Genomic DNA, 20,969 nt, shown 5'->3' on the forward strand with positions numbered 1-20,969 from the left:
TGAGGTGCTCAGTGCCACCTGACCAGGAAATAAGAGCATAAGAAGGGCACTGCTGGTTTGGGCCAATGGCTCACCTAGTCAAGCATCCTGCTGTCACAGTGTCCAACCAGATGTCTGTGGGAAGTAGCACCTGCGCACAAGAGCACTCTCCCTTCTTTCAGTTTCCAACAACTGGTATTCAGCAGCATCACTGCCTCAAATCATAGAGGAAGAGCATTGTGGTTAACAGCCATTGCTAGCCTTAGGTAAAGGTAAAGGGACCCCTGACTATTAGGTCCAGTCGTGGCTGACTTTGGGGTTGCGGCACTCATCTTGCTTTATTGGCCTAGGGAGCCAGCATACAGCTTCCGGGTCATGTGGCCAGCATGACTAAGCTGTTTCTGACGAACCAGAGCAGCGCACGAAAACGCCATTTACCTTCCTGCCGGAGTGGTACCTACTTATCTACTTGCACTTTGACGTGCTTTCGAACTGCTGGGTTGGCAGGAGCAGGGACCGAGCAATGGGAGCTCACCCCGTCGTGGGGATTCGAACCACCAACCTTCTGATTGGCAAGTCCTAGTCTCTGTGGTTTAACCCACAGCGCCACCCGCGTCCCTTACTAGCCTTATCCTGCATGAATAACCTTAAATTAATCCAGAAGGGACACAGGTGGAATGCACAGGCATGGAAGGATGCAGATAGCCAGAACTGGTTAAGTTTCAGAAAGCTAGTGTTGTGTTGTGGTTAGAGTGTCAAACGAGGACCTGAGAGACTAGGGTTCAAATCCCCACTCAGCCATGAAGCTTATGGCGTGTCCTTGGGCCAACCACTGCCTCTTAGCCCAGCTTACCTTATGGGGTTGTTGTGGGGCTTAAATGAGGAGTGGGGGAACCATGTAAGCCATTTTGATCTCCTTGGAGGAAAAGGTGGGATATAAATGCCGCAAGCAAGGAAGCCAATAAATTTGTGGTAAGAAGAGTTGGTTGCTTTCTGTTAGTTGGGAAAGAGAAAAAAACAGGTATAAAAAGAGAAGACCTGGTTGCCAAGATCCAAGTTTGGAACAAGTACTCTTTGGTGAGAGAACCCCAGCAGAAATTTAAAACCACAATACATGCAACGAAGTAACACATGGAAATATAAGCTGTTCAGCTTTTAAAATATGCCCTGCTATGTTCCTTCCAAAGTTTCCTACTTCGCTAAGCCTAGAAAAAGATCATACGTTTGCTATGTTAAAAATGGTTGACTCTTCAAAGGTCAGATTCATGTGCTTTTCCATACAGCATTCAGAAAACATAGGCAACAAAATTTAGGTTAGTTCCAAAGTAGTTAAAGTTCCTAGATTATTTGGTTACAGGAACACAAGAATTGCTTTGTTGAAAAATCATGAGGACTGAACTTGGAGCAACCAGCTCAGAACTCTTCATACACCAGAGTTCACTGAAAGAAACAATAGACTTGACTTCCTTCCTCCCAAGGTGATTGAGGAGGGTGACGTAACTAAGCCTGGCAAGACAGCTTACTCTATGGCATTAACCCCTTTGTGCATTAATTAGACTTAAACATGTTGGTTATATGAGGCTGGTTATCCCACACTTTGGATAACTGCTGATGATAAATCCACCTGAGACTGAATAAGGAGCAGGACAGAACCAATGAGGAACACATTAGATCAAGTGCTTCAGCAGGTATGGTATGCATTTTGATAGGAAGTGGTTGATATAAGGAGTTGTTGTTTTTTGGAGGAAATGATAGAAAAGGTAACTTCAGAGTTCAGGTGAGCTTCCCTGGGAGGTTTGCATAAAGATGCCACATTTGCATAATTTATTCAACTTTTTGATATTTTGCATAATTTATTCTCCTGGGGTAGGGGCAATGAGCAAGGCAAGACATAGAAACTGCTGTTGACCGCAAGAAATATTATTAAACAACTCCACATTATCATCTCACATCCCCATATACTTTCAAGCATATGTTCACAATCCTGAGGCCTGGGAATTCACTTTCCTAAAAAATGAAGGCTGAAATTCTCAAGAACCTGAATTATGTAGCATGTACCTCGTTCTTCACTTTCCCCATACTCGTGACATAAAGACACTGCTTGGTTTTTCCTGTGGAGTAATTGCATATGCACATAGCTTTAAGGCAGGCATGGCCAAACTTGGCCCTCCAGCTGTTTTGGGACTACAACTCCCATCATCCTCAGCTAACAGGACCAGTGGTCAGGGATGATGGGAATTGTAGTCCCAAAACAGCTGGAGGGCCAAGTTTGGCCATGCCTGCTTTAAGGGCTACAGTAGAAGGCAATTCATGCCCAATTCACAATCAACATAAATAACTAAAAGTATACAGGCTGAATACTTCATGTGTGTCTTTATTAACTGCTTGTTGTTCTTGTTGTTCTTTGAGCTCAGGAACATGTGTGGTCCTTGTTGTTCTTTGAGCTCATGAACATGTGTGGTTCTCACTCCTCACCTCTTGTTGTCACAACAACCCTGTGAGATAAGTTAGTCTGAGAGGCAGAAACCAGCCCAAGGTAACCCAGTGAGCTTCATCATGACTGAGTGGAGATTTGAACCCAAGCCTCCTTGGGCCTACACTGACAACCACCATACCACATGGGTTTCATGTTGACTTACCATGGGTCTGTACAGTGGTACCTCGGTTTAAGAACTTAATTCGTTCCGGAGGTTCGTTCTTAACCTGAAACTGTTCTTAACCTGAAGCACCACTTTAGCTAATGGGGCCTCCTGCTGCCACCGCGCGATTTCTGTTCTCATCCTGAAGCAAAGTTCTTAATCCGAGGTACTATTTCTGGGTTAGTGGAGTCTGTAACCTGAAGCATCTATAACCTGAAGCATCTGTAACCCGAGGTACCACTGTAGAAGCTTTCATCACACCACAGTGGCCTTTCTCTTCTTGTGGATTGCAACTGTTGGCATAAGAATATAAGAGCAGAAGAACAGCCTGCTGGATCAGGCCAGCGTCCCATCTAGTCCAGTAACCTCCTAGTGGCCTACCAGATGCCACTATACAAAGCCGGCAAGCAGGTCCCAAGCGAAAGAGCACTCTCCCCTCCTGTGGTTTCCAGCAACTGGCTTTCAGAAGCATTACTGGCTCTGACCACGGAGGCAGAGCAGAGCCATCGTGACTAGTAGCCATTGATAGCTTTATCACCCATGGATTTGTCTAAGCCATCCAAATTGGTGGCCATTCCCGCCTCTTGTGGGAGCAAATTCCATAGTTTAGCAACGCACTGTGTGAAGAAGTCCTTTGTTTGATCCACCTTGACTCTTCCAAAGTTCAGCTTGGTTAGATCTCCACACATACAAACTATTATGGTGGGAAAAGCACTTTTGGTGGCCACTCTCTTGATCCTTTGGGGAAGGCCAGCATTTCTTAGTGAGGATATCTCAGGCTTTGGCAGATTACAAAGGTTAAATGTGGGGCCCCTGGAGTCATAAGCTGAGTGTGAGGGATGTCTTGGTACTGCAGCAAGGCCCTCCGTATCGGAGAGGCAACCTTGACTCCTCAAGCATCAAATATTCATAGCTGCAACAGAGACGCAGATAAACAAGAGAGGGAGAGAGAGGCGAAACATTCATTCTGGGGGTACTCTGGTGTTAACATTGGGAAACTTGAGCCGCTGCATTAATAATAATAATAATAATAATAATAATAATAATAATAATAATAATAATAATTTATATCCCGCCCTCCCCAGCCGAAGCCGGGCTCAGGGCGGCTAACAATAAAATAGTACAACATTCTAAAATCATTTCATTATAAAATTAATTCAGCTCAAATTGATGGCAACCATTAGGCTAAAGTTTTGTGAAGATTGCCACAGGAGGGAGTCAGGCTGTGCCCTGACCAAAGGCCTGGTGGAACAGCTCTGTCTTGCAGGCCCTGCGGAAAGATGTCAAGTCCCGCAGGGCCCTAGTCTCTTGTGACAGAGCGTTCCACCAGATTGGAGCCACAGCCGAAAAAGCCCTGGCTCTAGTTGAGGCCAGCCTAACCTCTCTGTGGCCTGGGACCTTCAGGATGTTTTTGTTTGAAGACCGTGGGACATACCAGGAGAGGCGGTTCCGTAGGTACGAGGGTCCTAGGCCGTATAGGGCTGGGTCAGAGGCAGGAATGGTGGTTAACTCACTGATTTCCTGTGCCTCTGGTAGGGAAACTATCCATAGCCATCTGAATTGTTTCTGCAATAAAAAAAAAGAATATATATAATCTGTTGCTGCACTGAAGTGCTGAAATGAAATTCAACCCAGATCGCAATGACAGGTGTGTGTGCGCACACACACTCTCTCAGGCTGGATTTTCCCCGCGGCTGACATCGGTGGCTGGAGTATTCTCCTTGCCTTGCATTCCTGGATATACATGACTTGCTCAGGCGCTTAACGCTCAGCCTGGCTGCCTGCTCTGCTTTGCAGCAGACAGGAGCCATCCCTTCGAAATCTAAGCAGACAACTTAGCGCTTTGATCTTGACCAAATCTATACAAGCCTCAGTAGATTAGGTGGCAATGGATAAATTGCTTACGGAGCTATGAGCCACAGTGTGTGTGCGATTGTTTGGGGTGGCGCATGATGCGCCTGCGGCAAGCTGACAGCTAGCCGATATCCCAGCCCAAGTGAAGAGTGTTCTTCCACCTGCCCCTCATAGCAGAGAAATTGTTTGGGGCCATGTTTTGCTAAGATGACCAAACTGGAAATTCTCAGGGATGCTGAAACTCAAAACTTTTATACCCTCCCTTATGTCCAAGTGAGATACATGGTTCTCACATGTGAAGTAAATACTCCTCACTGAGATGTAGTGACTGGGCATTCTGTGTAGAGACAAAGAAACTCAGCCAAACAGCTGTGAGGATTGGTAAACTCCTAATATGCTTCAAGTATATTTTAATCCTCTTTTCTGATCCTTTAATGACTGTCCTTTGTGACAAGTAAGCTGCAGTTTGCTTAAGAACATAGTAAGAGTCCATACCCTCCAACATTTCTCTGTTGAAAATAGGGGTGTCTAATAATAATAATAATAATAATAATAATAATAATAATGCTATTATTTATTCCCTGCTCATCTGACTGGGTTGCCCCAGCCACTTTGGGCTTCTTCCAGCATATATATATATATAAAATAATAAAACATTAAACATAAAAAACTCCCCTATACAGAAGTTTAGAATATGTCTTCTAAAGGTTGTATAGTTACTTATCTCCTTGGCTCGGGGGGGTTGCATAACTCCATACCCTCCAACATTTCTCCGATGAAAATAGGAACATCCTAAGGAAAAGCAGGACATTCCGAGATCCAATCAGAAACCAGGATGGCTCCTGTAAATCTGGGACTGTCCCTGGAAAATAGGGACACTTGGAGGATCTGGATTAAGCCAATGGCCCACCTAGTCCAGCATTCTGTTCTCACAGTGAACACCCAGATGCCTGTGGAAAAACCCCAACACTCCCCCTCATGTGGTTTCCAGCAACTGGTATTCAGAAGCATTACTGCCTCCAGCCATGGATGCAGAGCATAGCCATCATGGCTGTCGGCCATTGATAGCCTTTTCCTCCATCCTCCCCCCCTCATTGTTTAGTTGTGACAATTATATTTCCCCTTTTCCTCCAAGTTGCTCAAGTTAGAGTTGCCTTTTTATCCTGAATGCCTCTGTGAGGTAGGTTAAGCTGAGAGGCAATGACTGGCCCAAGGTTATCTGGTGACTGAGTGGGGCTTGGAAATCTGGGTCTCCCAGGTCCTAGCCTGACACTTTAACTACTACCACATCACACTTGCTCTGGGTAACCATAATCTTCTTAAGGCGGCTGCGACACGTAGCTTTTTTTGAGACGTTTTCATGAAGGAGTAAATCATATGAAGCATTTCTGCTTGTTGGTTTTTAAATATATATATGGTTGAAATGTGCTGAGAACGTCAAACTGCCTAACCTTCTCCTTGTTTCTTTGTATGGGGGTGGGGGCTGTTCTGGCTGTTTGTTTTTTAAAATCTCCCTGCTTGTTTGTGTTCACTTCCACCATAGCTCTTAAGACAGTCGATGTGCCAGTCTACAGACAGAGATTCCCACCCCAACCCCAACCCTGCCCAGGCTATTTCACACCACAGAGGAAATGAAATCTGGAGTAGGGGGTGGTGGCCTGTATCTTGCTCCCAAATCTTCTGAAAGTCTTTGTAAGGTCTGCCCAAGCCTTCATTTCCATCTGTGGAACTACATCTGCTGAATATAAGACACTGGGGGCTAGCAACATGAGAAAGCCTTTAAGGGCTTCTTTTGAACTCTTGAAGGAATCTTGGTTGACCATGACAGCAAGCATTATCCTGCTCTAGGTGGTTCTCCAGGTTATTCTGATGACTTCTCATGCAATAGAGAAAAAGCTCAGAGTCTCTCCTCCATCCCACCCAGGATACTGGTAGTGGGTTTCAGCTTCAGTCTGCTTGTACATTCAAACTGGAATGTCTATACCTTGAGATAAAGGCAATATGTGCAGCATCTTCTATTCCAGCATTTCGCTCTGGAGTGGACACTGATGGGAGAGGTCAACGGAAGGGATAATGATCCATTAGCTACAGGAGAAAACTTGGTTAAGAGGCATGCTGACGTCATTCTGGGTTACTCAGAAAAACTCCAAATTCAATAGAGCAAAGCAGAGCAGCTGCCCGGCAATAGAGAGGAAATATGAAAACACAATAATTATAGGGCAGTGTGGTTTTGTTGGGGGGGGGGTCCAACATCTGGTCTTGGGAACGAGCCTTCAAATGACGATTGTTCTGCAAACCAAGGCTGACCAGCAGGGCTTTTAAAATTCCCTTCTTAATAAAATTTTCTCCGGCAAGGAGTGCCGAGCCACTTAATGTAATAATAGAGGGGGAAATACTACTTAAACAAACACTGAAATTCCCTCATATGTACAACGGAAGTTAAACGAAACTTAGATTAAAGCGGCAGTGTGTGGGCGAAGAGGGGAGACATACTTTAATATAAAGTTACAGTTATAAATTTGAGCCAATGATGTTATAAGCGTTTGGGGACTTCTGAGCTCTGGAGGGTGATTAATTCAAATTAATCAGCACCTCTGCCATTTGTTAGAGGAGATGTTTTTAATGCCCCCCCCCCATTTGCTTTTAATGGAATGGATGAGTTTTTTTGTTTGTGGTGATGTTTGTGCTTTGTTTTTGTAAAGCTGCTTTGAGTTGCCTGCAGCAAGAAAAAGCAACCAATAAATGTAATAAATAAAATAACAATAATAACAACAAGTTAATTAGAAAGATTTCCATTGCACTCAGTGTGAGGGAAATGTTTCCTGGAGTTTGGAAGAGGCTTGGACCCAACCAGTGAAAGCCATACCATCCCAACGGTCTGTTTCAGCCCTGCTTGTAGGTCCTGCATGTGCCTTGTATGGTATAGTGGTTAGAGTGTTGGACTAGGACCTGGGAGACCAGGGTTCAAATCCCCACTCTGCCATGAAGTTCACTGGGTGTGACCTTGGGCTAGCCACCACCTCTCAGCCCAACCTACCTCACAAGGTTGTTGTGGAGATTAAATGATGGGGAGAACCATGTATGCCACCTTGACCTAACTGGAGGAAAAACTGGGATAATAAATTATAGTAAATAAATACACTGTGGTAGTATGGGACTCTAATCCTTACCCAGTAAGCTGAGGTTCATTCTAGGCAAGAGACAACTACTGCTAGTGAGGGGTTTGCCTGCCCAGGTGAGTGGTGTTCAGCCTTATCACAGGGAGCTGCTCTGCACATCCATAGTTTGTGGGCGGGGTGAGGCGTATGCTCATTGACGTGTGTGTGTGTGTGTGTGTGTGTGTGTGAGAGAGAGAGAGAGAGAGAGAGAGAGAGAGAGAGAGAGAGAGAGAGAGAGATTAGAGGCACAAATTGCATCTCTGGCTCCAAGTTCCTTTTCCTAGCCGAGGCTGGTATGCCTGGACAGGGATTACCCTCCTTCAGTGAGCTATGCCTTGGTAACATCCAGTTTCAGGAGGCTCCCTTTGAGACTTCTGTTGGGACAGAATATGGCTGCAAGATTCTTAACTGGGCCCAAACATTGTGAGCATATTATTCAAACTGAATGTTGTGAGCATGTAATTCAAACAGCTTGACTCAATATAAAGCAGATTTGTATGTTTCTTCGTAACCGGAACCCGATTCCTGACTGCCAGGCATTTTACATCTGAAATTTGATAGGCTCTTATCAAAATGGGATAGAAGACATCCTTAGGTGAGATGTTGTGTTTTAGTCTACTGATCAGGGTTTCTTGCACTCTTCATCCCATGGCTGTCTTCTTAATCCAGCAATGGGGAGAACCTGTGGTCTTCCAGCTGTGGGTTTACTCAGCTCCCATCATCACTGAGTCTGACAGTTGGTCATACTGCTGTCTGAGACTGGTGAGACTGTACAAGTCCAATGAGATTTGGAGGGTCACAGGTTCTGCATCCCTGCTTTAATCCATGGCCCCATAGGAAGTCAGGTCACTTTGATGGCCATGCTTAAGGGGAAATAGAGGTCTCTCTAGGAATCCTCTTGTTGCTTCTGGCCTCTATTGCACGTCATCCAAACCACTCTAGGACATAGTATGGACAGGCCACCTCTGGAGTATCCAGTTAATTGGTTGCCCTTCAAGAGTGGTTGGTTGCCCAACTCTAGTGACCACTGGGTCTATTGCAGCTAAAAAGGGACCACCTTGTGTCATCCACCTATAGAAACCTTTTCTAGAGTAACTGTGGCATAAAGTGCTAATTACTGGAGCAGCAGTGCAACTCATCCCTCATGGCATCATTCATCTGACATCCAAGTGCCACTCTAGGACACCCTCTTGATCCTCTAGAACTCTCTCTACCATTTCCTTTAGGACTCTCTAGGGCATTGCCTCATTTGCTAGGATGCTCACCCACATCTAGGTTTATCCCAATGGCAGGGGAGGAGATCTTGTTATTTCCTGGGGTTATCATTTATTCATTTTTATTATTATTTTTTACAAAGACATTGCCAACTTTTTATGTCCCCCCCCCCCTCCTTAGTAGGATTTATGACAATGACAGTTTAGGGAAGTAACTGAAAGAGTTGCAGGAGAAATATGAAATTGTAGTGAGAGATTTGAGGGTTATGAGGCAGAATGATAGAATTAGAACTTGGCTAGGACAAGCTGACCCATTTTCTGTCACCTATGGTGCCAGCAGAGGTGATCAGAGGTTGCCATTCATAACTTTTTCCTTCCTTCCCCTGAGATATAGGTATTCTTGGTTGCTCGCTATAGCAGTCGGCATGATATATTGCTTCATTTGCTCTAGCAACTGAAGTCAGAAAATTTACAAGGCTGATAGATCTGTTGGGGGAAAACTAAGTCACCTTTGCAAATTTGCACGACTGGGATCTCTGCTCTTTAAGAATGTTAGCAAACTTCATTTTGTTCATGACTTTGATAACTCTGACTTTGCTTTAGTTCTTTGGACAAAACTCAATCTACGGCAAAGTTTTAGCCTATTGTTAATTTAGGGTTCGTGGTTGTTTTTGTTTTTAGGCTGCTGTATAAGATACCAAAGGCAGGTTCTGTTTTGCACTGCCTTCATTAATGGCAAGTGTTCATAGAACACAGGACTGTGTTAAATAGTTCCATGATGGGGCAACCATTTTTATATGACCAGTCGTGTTTCCTCATTTAGATGGTCTTTTCTGCCAACGTGCTCAAGGTGATTCAGAGTTATGGTTTACAGTCTAATGGAAGCGACACAAAAGGGAAAATGAATGAAGAAGGAAGAGGAACATAGGCAAAATCCTGATACCACAGTGGCTGCATGAGGCAGTTTGGGGAAGGGAGGAGTCCTAATGGAAAGGGCAAATGCTATGACAGAGATCTTTAGGAAAGACATTGAAAATAAAACTTCCAATATCATAATCCTGTTATATAAATCTATGGTGTGACCATGCTTGGAATATTGTTTCCAGTTCTGGTCACCTCACCCCAAAAAGGATACAGTGGAACTGGAGAAGGTTCAGAAAAGGGCAAGCAAAATTATCAGGGGGGTGGAGCAACTCCCATGTGAGAGCAGCATGCCTCTGAATACAGTGGTACCTCGGGTTACATATGCTTCAGGTTACAGATGCTTCAGGTTACAGACTCCGCTAACCCAGAAATAGTACCTCAGGTTAAGAACCTTGCTTCAGGATGAGAACAGAAATTGTGCTCTGGCGGTGCGGCGGCAGCGGGAGGCCCCATTAGCTAAAGTGGTGCTTCAGGTTAAGAAAAGTTTCAGGTTAAGAATGGACCTCCGGAATGAATTAAGTTCTTAACCCAAGGACCACTGTATTACTTTCTGGGAAGGAGAAGGCTGTAGCTCTCATATCCAGTTTATGGATTTCCTAGCAGTATCTGGTTGGCCACTGTGAAAACAGGATGCTGGTCTAGGTGGCTTGACCCAGTAGGCCTTTTTAATACACCTTTAAATTATACACCAGGGAAAGACTAGTCTGCTCAAACTTCAGACGATACACGGTTCACTCTAAAAATCCTTTCTGTTCAACAGCTCTCACCCCTCTTCAGTATAGCTAATTCTTATTCTAGAAACGGGTTCTCTTGCTATTTACATTTGTCTCTCTCTTTTTTGGCCAAGAAAAGGGAAAAGCTAAGCAAAATGGTTAAATAAAAGTAGCACGTAATCTATATTGGTGTTGCTCCGGGGACTATGGAAATGGGACTCGCGTAGAGAGCAGAAGCAAAGGAAATAACCCAGGGTGAGAATTTTTAAGCTGAGCAAATTGGCAGAGAAATTAGATCGCGGAGACGAAACACTCAAATGGTTTAGGTTTTGTTTTGTTGAGAATAATCTATATATCTGATGGAGCATTCAAGAGAGAAGGAGGGGGAGCTACATCAGCAGCACTATCCTTTACATCTCTCCGTCTGTCTTTCTTTCTTTCTCCCACCCCCACCACACTCACCCTCTGAAGGGGCAGCATATGGGAGGACTCCATCAGACAATAAAGCAACCCATTAAAATTATTGTCAGAATGTCCCTGTTTCATTGTAAACAGGAGCTCATTAGCGGTGGCTGTGCCTGGAGTGTGAAATGGTACATTATTGTTTGTCTTGCTTATTGTAAATTATATAACCTAGCGTGGAGCCTTGTCTGAAAGGATTGCAGGAGCTGTCATGGGGTATGGGGTTTGGAAAAGATGGACCAATCAAGAGATGCTTTCAAAGCATGGCAGAAATTCTGGGTGGGTTTTTGTGTGTGTGATGTCTTCTACCCAGCATTAGGTCACATCCGCTCTGTCTTCAGAAACTTGGAATCCTGATGATAACTTCTTATTGTAGGCTCCTTGGGGGCAAGGGACTGTTGTCTGCATTGATGGTGCAATATAAATACTAAGGGTCATAGCCAATGGACATCAGTTAACAAAAGAGTCTACCCTTTTGTATCCAAAATGGTGCCATGCAAGCACCATAGCAGGGATAGTATGTAATCCTTTTGTTTTGTCAAAGATCACATTCATTTGAAGGTAGTCTGTTGATGGCTGCATGCTGGCAGTAGGGCCAGGACCATAAGTGGGTGGAGTTTGCAGCAATAATGGGGGAGGTACTCTGATGATTGATTGAACAGCTACAGAAGGAAAGGAGAGCTTGAAAGAGAAATATAGGTGGACTTGTGACCTTGGGGTTGTAGCCAACTTTCTCCAGCTGCTAGCTCAAGGGCTAATGTACAACAGGCAGGTGAGTTTTAATATTGTGTAACAGAGAAATCCAGTGCAACAGCTGCATTAGTGGAAACTCAGTCAATGGGCAACAGGTTGTGCAAAAAAGTTCCAGTAACCTGCTTATGCATTCTGTTGTGGAACAATGTTTCGCAGGTGCAAAAAAATTCACCAGCACAACAGGTCTACCACTGAGCAATTTTCACTTAACGCTACATTGGATTCAATGCTTTTTTCCCCTCAACTTGCCACCCCTTCACTCTGCAGTGAAGGAAAGTATCCCTCTCTTACCCACCTCCTCAAAATTCTCATTATGGGTGAAGTTCTGGATGGCCCTTGAAGCATGATGGTGATTATCTTTGTGTCAGGAGGCAGATGTTCCATGCAGCACTTTGGATGTTGCCGTTCCTCATCCCAGCACTTGATCAAGTGGATTTGGATTGATGATGCCCTGCCTGGAGCAGGGGAAAGAAGAGCAGGTTGTCAATGGGAGTTTTAGCAAGACTGCATCCAACGGCCATGATACAAGCCGCGAGGCCGGCGGGTGGCATCCAGTGGTGGTAGTGCAAACAAAAAACTGCCACCGATCTGCAGAAATGCTGAACATATGGAGGAGCAGCCGACAACTGTCCGGAAGCAAATGGAGCCAGGAAGCAGAGTTTGCAGTATGGATGGCAGCCATATACTATTATCTCTTAGTTCTTGCAAGCAGAATTGCTGGATTGGCAAAGGGGGCTACAAAATATAGGTTTGGAGTGGGAACTTCGTGTGGATTAAATCTGCATATGAATAAAAGAGCAGTTCTGAAGCAAAAACAAAACATCCCCCATTCTTACTAATTCTTTTTTAATGCATCTTCACGTCACAGCAGCTTCCAGCTTAGAGGAGATAGTCCCTCTTGCCTCTTCTAAGATGGGGCTCTCCAACCATGGACTCTGTAACTATTTGCTTTGAACATAATTGACCATTTTGGAAACCAAACCTACTGCCCAATGAATTAGTACATGTCTATCAATCAAAAGTGGGTTTTTTAAATGAATCAAATGAATCGATTAAACTTTGCGGCCCTAAGTTTAGGATGATCAAGAGTGCAGGGGTGCTCTTGTATTATTTAACCTTCCCATTAGAATAAATTGAAATGTCTTACACCAGTCCTGTGGCCATGGAATCGAGACGTATAAGATATGAAACAAGTGTTCCTTTCCTCTGTGTTGCCAACATCCTGCCCCACTTTAGACATCATTTTAGACAGCAGTTTTTCATCAATGAAGTACCTTTACCAGCTTGTCTGGGGTGCTCTGCCAGAGTATCTGCTGGATCAGGCCAATAGCCCTTCTAGTCCAGCATCCTGTTGTGTGACCAGGTGGCGACAGCCCCAGCCCCCAGGGATCATAAGGAAGGAATAAAGACTCTGACAACGTTATATGGAATTAAAATTAGGCCACAACTTTATTAAACTTCCAATGTAGGAAGACCTTGGCTTAGGCCTTGGGCGTGTATACCTCCCAGCCCCCCAGCCAGGGGGGAACTGGGGCTCATCAGGGTAAATGGGATATGGGGGTGCTCTGCAAGACGTAAGTGTAGCAGGCAGCCAAGCCCATATCTCCGCACGCAGGGTAGTTCACTGATGACCTTTCAGTGTATGACCAGTGACACCCATATGTATAACCCCTTTATGAGGGGGACCCTGGAATCACTGCCGTGGGGGGGGGTGAGTCAGCACTTCACACACACCCCATAGGGAAGGGGGGTTCCACCCAAGGATTCCACCCAAGCCCATAACCGCCAAAGTTGTGACGAATTGCTACAGGGAAGACAAAACCTGCCAATGCAGGAAAATTTCTTCCTGGTCCTTCAACAGCAACCAGTCAAAGACCGTAGCAGTGCCTGCTAAACAGGAAGAAAAAGTGAACCCACAAACAAGAAACATTAAACAAAGGGAGGCTAGGGAGGGTGAATCTCCAGAGCCGACTGCCTGGCTATTGTCAGCTCCACCCCCTATTTATAAATGGGGCTGGCCCCAGCTCCCAGCAAGAAACTTGATTACTGAGGCTGGGCGTGACCCTCCAAAAATTAACACTGAGAGGCAAGCCAGCCCCTGTTTGCCAGTAAGCTCCCTGGGAACTGTAGCACCATGTGCGATCCTGCAAAGGGCACCCACAATGTAAAGTGTGAGTGCTCATTCTCACAGTGGTCACCCAGATGCCCATGGAAATGCCCAAACAGGAACCAAGCAGAAGACCCCTCCTGTGATTTCCAGCAAAGGGTGTTCAGAAATGTTACTGCCTCTCACAGTGGAGGCAGAGAATAGCCGTTGTGGCTAGTAGCCTCTGGCATACCAGGGTTTCTGCCAAACCCCATGGACCCTCAGCTGGCAGATCTTGAGTACAGAACTGTGGCCAAACCATGCTCACCTGTCCCGCACCTGATGTCATATGTTCACTGAGATGAATTTGATGGTGGAGTTCACCCTTGCAGGAAGCAGGCATGAAGTCACCCTGCTGATCAGGCCCCAAGTAATATGACTTTCATCCCAAAAATCTGATTCTCCCAAGGTTTACTATTGCGGAATGATAGACTTTGGAATGCATGGATAGAACAATGGCTGGGATCTGAATCACTGGTCCTGTAGAATTCGTGCTTGTGTTCCTCTGCCCTCCTCATATGTAAAATGGATACAGTAACTCAGAAAGAGGGGTTTGTTTAGGGCAAAGTGCTCCATTGGAAGATCAATGAAAAAGAGAAACTTGTGTGGACCTTATTCCTGGAAAGCTCATTTATCAAACCAACCCTAGGCTGAAATTGTATCATCTGCCCTTGAAATAGCATACTATGAAATTCTGAATGAAACCTGATGTGATATGTTTTATATTTTACGTATCTGTCTAGACACAACCGTTGAAGCCAACAATGATGAACAGATGCTATTTGTTTTCTGTTTTGTTTTCTTTTCTTAAAAATGAGGCAATAAAAGGCTGTTATTCATGTTGCAGCCTCAGTTAGTCGATTGCTAGTGTAACAATGTTCAGAGCCATTGATTTTGGGTCTGTGTGTCTGGAATCAACAATGCCCAAGAATCTGGGCATATGGCAGAAGTTCTCAGATGCCCTTCCTTGAGGCAACCTTTCCATGTTGATTCCTTTGCTAAGGAATCTTTGGGTGGCTAGTAGCACTGGGATGAGATGAGGGTGGTGAAATCAGAGAAGATGACTCACCTTGAAAATAGGCAGTGGGTCTTCTCTTTTTACTTCCTTTTTCTTCTAAGATTATAAAGCATGCCACTTCAGGCATGACCTTATGGAACCTAAAGGAAACCGCAAAACGGCGCTCCCCACAGACACATTCAAAAGTGACTTCCTTATGCTGTTGAGTATCACCTTTGCTTGGCAGGGCTGGCTTTTTAATAAAGAAAAATCACACTGATACGTTCCAGTGCCCATGACAGAGCCCTAGCCGCTATTCTGAACCGTAGAGGTCACCATTTTTTAAAATAAGCAATATATATTCAAGGCTGTAATTAAATACATGCAGGAAATAAAATTACAAGCATTACACCTGCTCAGCAGCAAGCTATTTCCGTGAAAACTGCTGGAGGAGCAGAGATCTATCAGAGCATCAGTGAAGTGCTGGCACCCACTGGGAAGATGGCATTTCAGGTTCCACGTTTGTGAGCTTGTGAGATGTCCAGGGCAGAAGGACATCCAGCCTTTTGTGATGGCTGAAGCACAGGGGGTTGGGGTTGCTAGGTTTGTTTATTTTTATGCAATGGTTTTCCCCCAGAAGAAAATAATTTATAGGCCACCTTTTGAATTTTGCATTTGTGTGATTTTCTATGGGGTTTTATGTACCGTATTTTTCGCTTTATAAGATACACCTAGTTTTTGGAGGAGGAAAACGAGAAAAAAAATATTCTGAATCTCAGAAGCCAGAACAGCAAGAGGGATCGCTGCGCAGTGAAAGCAGCAATCCCTCTTGCTGTTCTGGCTTCTGTGATAGCTGCGCAGCCTGCATTCACTCCATAAGACGCACACACATTTCCCCTTACTTTTTAGGAGGGGAAAAGTGAGTCTTATAGAGCAAAAAATACGGTATGTCACTTTGACTGCATATGTAAGTAAGCTTGACATTCTGCTAGGCCCTATCCAAAATCCACCAAACTTGCCCTGGGCTCTCATCTTTGTTTTGCCTTCCAAGTCCAGCAAGTTTTTAAATCAAAGGTTGGGCAACAGCATCTCCAGAACACAAATCTGATTTCCCTGCTCCCCACCCCAGGAGATCTGAACATGCCTGTGCTAAGTCCTCTCCTTGCAGGCCAAACCAAAGAATTATTGAAATGAATAAGGCTGTGGAGTTTACTTTGACTCCAGAGAAATGCTCTAATATGTGCTGATGAGCAAACCTTGAGGATTTACAGGCCTTTTTCCTGATCAGAGCCACTGAAGCAAGGCTGTAATATGCCAACTGGGCTTTGATGGAAGAATGGCACTATAATCCTGCTCAGAGCCTGCCTTGCACATCCAAAACACCAGATTCACTTGCAATCTGTGCCAGCCAGCACCAGCAGCCTTTGGTTGGCATCTGTTTTGGGGTAAACTTTGCTGAGAGACACAGATAAAGACAGGTTTGCTGGATGTAGTTTGGACCCTCAGGCCCTGTCAAAGTTTACAAAAGAACTGTGCTTGCCTGTTTTTGTAGGCCACCAAGTGAAACCAGGGGTCTATCTTGTGAGAAATTGATCTTTTTGTGTGGTAGCACCTATTGTCTGAAACTCCTTGCCTTTTGATCTTAGGCAGCCCCTTTTGTTGCATTGTTTTCAATGACTTATAAAAAAAAATGTTTTTAGGCAAGCCTACCCAGCCATATAATGTTATTATGTACTAGCAATCTTGTATCCACCAGTGCTCAGGAATTCTGAGAAACCAAAAAAACCCACAAAAAACCACACACAAAAACTAGTTCAATTTTGCAATCAGTGGTTAAAATCAGTACAGTTTTGAAAGGTTCAGGTCACCATTAGTAATGCCCAGTCATATCCAAACATGGGCTAAAAACCTGCTCCTTGATCTCAAAAACTATCATGCAATTTTTGATTAAAATCAGCACAGTTTTGAAAGGCTCAATCTGCCATCTTGATTCACAATGGCATCTGATTATATCAAAACGTGGGCGAAATCCTGCTCTTTGATCTTGGGAACTGCTATGCTAAATTTGGTTATGATACCATTATAGGTGACCAAATGCATAGAAAACAAACAACTTGCTGAAATATGTAGCGGATGTTTGTTTTAAAAACTGTTGATTTCATCTACGCTTGGATACTTTTGCTATGTCACTATGTGTGTTTTTAATTGATATTTTCTTATTAATATTTTATATTGATGCTTAAAGAGTTTTTCCAAATCTTGTTAAATAAAAGACAAGATAAACAGCCAGATCTGCACACAGTAGGCAGTCGCTCTCCAGGAATCCATAGAGGGGCCTTTCCTGGACTGATGTGAAGATACAAATGATTCAGCATTTATAACGCAAAGCACATGCTCTGCCCATGAGGAATATCCGCAGAGGGGATCTGTGGTTCTTGGGCTGGACCCTTATTCTGGCCATTGCTTTCCCCTCATGCAGTCCAAGAAGAGTCAGTTTAAAAACAAGCAAACCCCTGAAGAGGGATTGTATGAATGACAGAAGTGTAGTTCTTCCCTGAACACTGGGCAGACATTGAAAACAGCCTTTCCCAGTTGGTCTTGGCTGCCATCTAAAGTCCATAAATATTGGTCATCTCCAAAGAATGAGCAGTGATAGTGGCAGTTCAGGAATGACTGTTTTGCCATTGGACATCTGGACCTTCTGAGCAATTTTCCATTTAGAAAATGAGCCACTCTGTGGGTGCCTTACAGTGTTAGCGCTTAATAGCCATAGTAATTGATTTAAAGCTTTTCCAGCCTGTGCCAGGTTAGGTGAACTACAAAATGTGGCTTCATTGGTTCAGAGCCTAGCACTGCATTAGGAAGAGGGCAACATGAGAATATCAGGTTCTCGATTTCTCTTTTTCCTTTCAGATGAAACAAATACTTTCAATTTGCCAAAACTTAAGAGTTTTGCCAGTCCAATTTCAAACATGCAGTTTCTACCTCAATGTTTGAATTTGCATTTTGACTAGGAATTATTTTTTAATCTCAAATTTTTAATGCTTCAGGCTTTGGTGGCATTTCTGCCTTGTTTTGGCCGGCATCAAATTATGGAAGCTAAAAAGAACTGCTGAACTCTGTCAACTACTAAATGCCATTGCATATCAATTACCAGATTGTTTGGTTAATAGATTTACATCCCAACAAATGGCCCAGTGGATTCTCCTGGCAATTTACAAGATCACAATGACAAGAAGCCTATTAAAAACAAATAAATGCTATTTCATGGCAAACCACCAGGTAGTGTCAAATAAGTAATGCTGCTGTATGTCTGCTATGAAATGCTGCCTAATGTGCCACATACTGAAATCAGATATCTTCAGATTTCAAATACAGGTAGCAAACATTTGCTGAATGCTTGAGTATATTAGAAGATCAAAAAAATTTGAAGGGGGAAATCATTTCATCTTGTCTTTTCCAGTGGGTTGTCAATGGCTTTTTTCATGGGTTGTTCATATTATTATTATTATTGCAACATCCTCTATGGGTTCCTTTGCTGGACCTATCACATCTCAAGATGACTGCTTCTGTGATCATGTGGAGTCATGTTCCTTCCCATGCTGCTTAAATTGGTCAGCTGGAGTAGAAAATAATTACAAATTCCAGGCACTTTCCCCATCAGAACTTCATATGTTAATCAAGTGGCATGGGCTCAGACCATGGGGAATTGGTTTTTGGGAGGATGCTGCAGAACCACATTGATTGTTGCTTTTGTTGTGAGTCACTCTGAAGACTTTTAATTAGAAAGACAACCCTGAATGAATGAATCAATCAGCCAGTCTCTGGTAATATTGATTAAACCTTAGCTGGCTGAAGAAGAGAAGAGAAACTAGGTGGATTGTAACTAGGTAAGATGGGAAGGTCCAGACACTAATACAGGAGTGGGATGCCTTTGGATGTTTGGCTGTTGCTGAACTACAATTCCCATCAGACCTGGCAAGCATGGCCAGTGACCTAGAATGATGGGAGTTGTAGTTCAGCAACCAATGGAGAGCCCAAGGTTCTCCACACCTGCACTAAGGGCTCTGATGACTTTCAGAGATGCACAGAAGAGAAAAGAAAACCAGCAGTGTATTTTCCTGCCATTGATGCAACCACAATGGAACAAATTGTACCTGGCAATATTCTCTCCCCCTATGCAATATATGCAAGCCTATTTTGGTTTTATAATAGTTTGAATTTGATATCCACCCCCACACAAAAGTAATTCTGTCAATTGCTGTTTGGTGCAGGAGCTGAGAATTATCACAGGGTAAGATGTCCCGGGATTCCCTGGGGAGAGGGAATAATAGTAAAACTAGTTTAAAACTGTAGGGTGGGTGGCCTTTGAAGGCACAGGGTCTGGGTTCGGGTAGCTCTATGACTGGGAAAGCAAGCAAGACTCATCTGACTATCAATTTGTTGGGCAGAGACACCTGGCACACTGATTTCAGTGATTCTGTTCCCTCATTAGATATTTAATCAGGGACAACAAGCTTATGGCCAAACATTTTGCAAACTCAGGTTGGATTTTGATAAAGTGGAACAGCTTAGCAGAAACATGTTCCAAAGACCAAATAATGGAACTGGCAGGGTTTGGGGGGATATATATATATATATATATATATATATATATATATATATATATTTGCTTTCGTAGATTTTCACGGGTACAGGAATGCAGGTTTTGGTATCTTCGGGTGTCTTCCCGTGTAAGAGTTGGGGTGTCTAGGCGACGTTTCGACCTATATATATGTAGGTTTTGGTGTCTTCGGGTGTCTTCCCGTGTAAGAGTTGGGGTGTCTAGGCGACGTTTCGACGAGGTCTCACTCGTCATCTTCAGGCTGGTGCTTTCGGCTTCTTGTTACTAGAACAGAGCAGGATCTCAGTGTTTGAGTTCCTATAAATACTGTTGAGGGGGTGTGGTGTATAGCCTCCAACGTTCTGGGCAGAGAGGAAGTTCCTAGGTTAATGTGCCTTTTCTTCTTTTGTTCATTAATTACTTGAGGGATATCTTGAGTGATTACTTGAGTGATATTCTGTGGTACTCAGAATATATATATATATATATGCTTTCGTAGATTTTCACGGGTACAGGAATGCAGGTTTTGGTGTCTTCGGGTGTCTTCCCGTGTAAGAGTTGGGGTGTGTGTGTGTGTGTGTGTGTGTGTGTGTGTGTCTCTGTGTGTGTGTGTGTGTGTATATATATATATATATACACACACACACACAGAGACACACACACACACACACACATATGCAAAATGAATGAGAAAGGGGTGTGTGTGTGATATTATATTCCTGGATCTGGAATCCATAGGTTGGGAGCTCAGCAGAAGCTGAGAGAGGAACAAAGTAGTTCTGATTTCTTGCCAAAGTGCCTCTGCTGCCATCGATTCAGCACTCTAAGCAGCAGGAGAAAAGGAGAAGATTGTAAATCACCGATTCATCCATCTAATAACACCTGATGGCAAAGAGCCACCAGCTTTCTCGAGACCATCTACTTTATAAGTGCTGCATGGGGGAAGGACAACTGGAACCCAGAAGAGGCCATCCTCGGAAAATTCAAGGGAACGCTCATACACACTTGTTTCCCAATTTGCGCCTGCGGCCTCAAGTGAAGACATGCAAGGGTGTTGGAGAGAGTTTTTGTATTTCCACCAACACAATTGCTTTTCAGGGCTGGCATTTCACACATTCAGATGCAAATCACTGAAGAATATTCATCCACATATGAATCAGCTCCAGACATTCCATTAATTTAGTTAGCTGCAGTGCATTGGCTCTCTGCTGCTTCTTTTCTAAACTCCAGGCAAAATAATTATTCACTCTATACAGTCCTCTTCCTTTCTGGTATATGTTATCAATAGCACACATTCCTCTGCCTCCAGCCACGCAGGCATCAGGGATGGGTCAGATCCATTTTGGTCAAGCCACACGCTGCCAAGGAGTGTGGTGGAGTCTCCTTCTTTAAGGAGTCTTTAAGCAGAGGCTTGACAACCATATGTCAGGAGTGCTCTGATGGTGTTTCCTGCTTGGCAGGGGGTTGGACTTGATGGCCCTTGTGGTCTATTCCAACTCTATGATTCTATGATTCTATGACTTAGCA

At 44.0% G+C, this 20,969-nt stretch overlaps 1 protein-coding gene across 4 annotated transcripts in view; it reads left to right on the forward strand.

Annotated features, from left to right (window-relative positions):
• Positions 1 to 20,969, forward strand: part of GRIK4 (glutamate ionotropic receptor kainate type subunit 4) — a 498,627-nt gene that overhangs the window by 247,623 nt on the left and 230,035 nt on the right. The window lies entirely within an intron of this gene.

Source organism: Podarcis bocagei (assembly GCF_964188305.1).
Source record: "Podarcis bocagei genome assembly, chromosome: 15".
In the NCBI taxonomy this organism is placed as follows: domain Eukaryota; kingdom Metazoa; phylum Chordata; class Lepidosauria; order Squamata; family Lacertidae; genus Podarcis; species Podarcis bocagei.